At 47.9% G+C, this 2,585-nt stretch overlaps 1 protein-coding gene across 4 annotated transcripts in view; it reads left to right on the top strand.

The window, feature by feature from the left end:
• Positions 1-2,585, top strand: part of SLC10A7 (solute carrier family 10 member 7) — a 310,137-nt gene that overhangs the window by 94,362 nt on the left and 213,190 nt on the right. The window lies entirely within an intron of this gene.

Raw genomic sequence — 2,585 nt, 5'->3', positions numbered from 1 at the left:
GGCTTTCAGTCTTATTCTTGCAGTAGCCTCAAGACTTCTCCTTCCATACAGCCTCAATAATAAAACTTTTAGGTTAATGGTGAAAAGATTCTCCACAGTGAGGGATACCCAGAAAGGTTCACTGAGTTACATGGAGAGATGAGGTGGGGGGGGGTGAGTTGAAGTGACCAGGAGGGGAAGAGGGGAATTCAAATGTGGAGAGAGCAATCTAGCCAGTAAGCACTTCCCTCTGTGCTTTCCACAGTTTGGAACCCTCAGAGTGATTCACAGAGATACATAGAGAGGGGGGAGGAAGGTAACAGAGGTGAGCATGAGTAGAAAGGGAGGAATTAAGAGGGGAGAGAGAGATCTGGGCAGTATCCTGTTCCTGAAGTGTTCTCCGGTACCCAGAACACCCTCAGAGATTCACAGAATTGGGTTGAGAAGAGAAGGAGGAGGGTGGGAGATAGAGGTTCCCTGGGGGAGAAGAAAGAGCATCAATAGGGGGAGAGAGTGATCAGGCCAGTGATCACACTCCTGAGTAAAAATGGGTCCTAAAGATTGGGTTCTTAAATGTACAAAGTTGATATCAAATATGTAAAACACAGATTAAAAATCTAGAGTAGAGGTTAGACTCTTATAAAACTTACAATCTAAAAAAAAAAAAAAAAAAAAAAGAAAAAAGGGAACAGTGTAAAAAGAAAAAAAAACAGTAAAACAGTAAAAAAAGAAACAGTAAAAAAATGTAGAACAGGAAAAAAACATTAAAAAAAAAAAAACACAAAAGGTATAAGATATATGTATGTAGTTTGCTTCAAAAATAGGGGTTTTTTTTTTTTTTTTGCAAGTTAATAGTGGGTTATGAAAATGAAAGTTAAAGGTGTAATAGAGGACTTGAAGAAAAAGGAAAGAAGAGAAAAAAAAATTTTTTTAATTAAAAAAAAAATTAAAAAAAAATTAAAAAAAATAATAATAGTAAAAAATATATATATCCCGGACTTTCTCTGGAGCTGTTGTGAGCAGTGTGGGATCTGCTCAGTTTTAGATAGATCCTTATTCCTGCTTATACTTTTCAAGATCTGTAGGTCCTTTTTAATGCAGTCGGTATTAGCTACAGGGATCTTAATCTGTTGGCCTGTCCCTTCCAAAGCACTTCCCTCTGTTTATTTGGCTTCTGTTTGGAGATCTCTTCAGTATCTAATTTCCGCCCTGCAACAAAGCGGTGGAGGTGATCTCTTTAGGTTCGCTTGTTCAATCGTGCTGTGGGGAGGAAGGAACACTGCAATTCTGGCGTGTGTGTGGTAAGCTCGCAGTGTCTCGGCCGCACTGGGTTCGCCCCCGCTCACGGCGTGTGTGCTTTCCCCGTCTACCCTGCTCAGGCTTCAGGTTACTCGGCCGGGGAGCGGGCCCTGAGCTGCGTGCACTTCCCAGGACTAAGCCGCTCAGGTTCAGGCTCCCGGTTACTCCACAAAGGCGCAGACTCGATTTTGCCCGCGGCTTGTGCCGTTCCCGGTCGGAGCTGCCCAGGCGGCCAGGAGTTTGGCGAGGGCGCTGTCCCCTGTTGGGGCGGTGCGGCTTATCACCTCCCTGGTCCCCGCCTCGGTTTACGGGCGCGCCCGGCTCCGGTGTGCTTTGTGTCGGTTCTGGGGAGCTGGTCTCTGGCTGCGACCCTCCCGGCTGCTGTCGACCCTCCGGGATCTCAGGCAGTCTTTGCTTAAAAACTGGGAGCCTGTTTGCAGTTTGGTAGGGGGTGCCCTCTCTGGAGCCGAGTTTGCCCCTTTCCGGCTCTGGCGGGCCCCGCCTGCCCGCTGTGTCCGGCGGGGGATGGCGCAGTCCGCAGCCGGCTAGCTCTCCTCTGGTATCGCTCAGTCCTTTGTTCTGTGAGCGGGCCGGCAGTGCCTTAGAGTTGGGCTTTTCGCGGGATAGTTCTCTCTCTCTCTCGCTGTCCCACAGTTTAGGTTACTATCTCACGTTAGCTCCCTCAGATTGCCCTCGGGGCACTCGGGCCCGGTCCTTACCCTAGGCAATGCCGCCCGCTCCTCTCCGTTCAGCCCCCACTTGCTGGTGGCGGATGATGCGAGCGTCTGGGGTTCTTTGCTGGGAGTTGCTTTAGGCACGTAATCTGTCGATTTTATTTATTTTTTCCTCCCAGTTACGTTGCCCTCCGAGATAAAAAATCCTCCCCCACACCCGCCGGTGAGAGGGTTTCCTGGTGCTTGGAAATTCCTCCTCTTTTACGACTCCCTCCCCGGGACGGGTCTCCGTCCCTAACTCTTTTGTCTCTCTTTTTATCTTTTATAATTTCTCCTACCTCTTTTGAAGATAATGCGCAGTTTTTGTGAAAGCCTGACGTCCTCAGCCAGCCTTCAGAAGTAGTTTTGTGAAGTTTGGTCAGCGTTCAGATGTTCTTTCGATAAATTTGTGGAGGAGAGAGTGGTCTCCCCGTCCTATTCCTCCGCCATCTTCCCAAACTGTCTCTCGACAGCTCTTTTAATCCTGACTCGGCCATTGCCAGAAACTGTGTGATCTTGAACAAGTCACTTCTCACATTGTGCTTTTGTCCAAACCTTATATGTAAAATTTAGGGAAACTGGGAAGATATCGGC

This window comes from Giraffa tippelskirchi, chromosome 11 (genome assembly GCF_054371585.1).
Source record: "Giraffa tippelskirchi isolate mGirTip1 chromosome 11, T2T-mGirTip1v1.2.pri, whole genome shotgun sequence".
NCBI lineage: Eukaryota > Metazoa > Chordata > Mammalia > Artiodactyla > Giraffidae > Giraffa > Giraffa tippelskirchi.
This window is presented reverse-complemented; position numbering and strand designations above follow the sequence as displayed.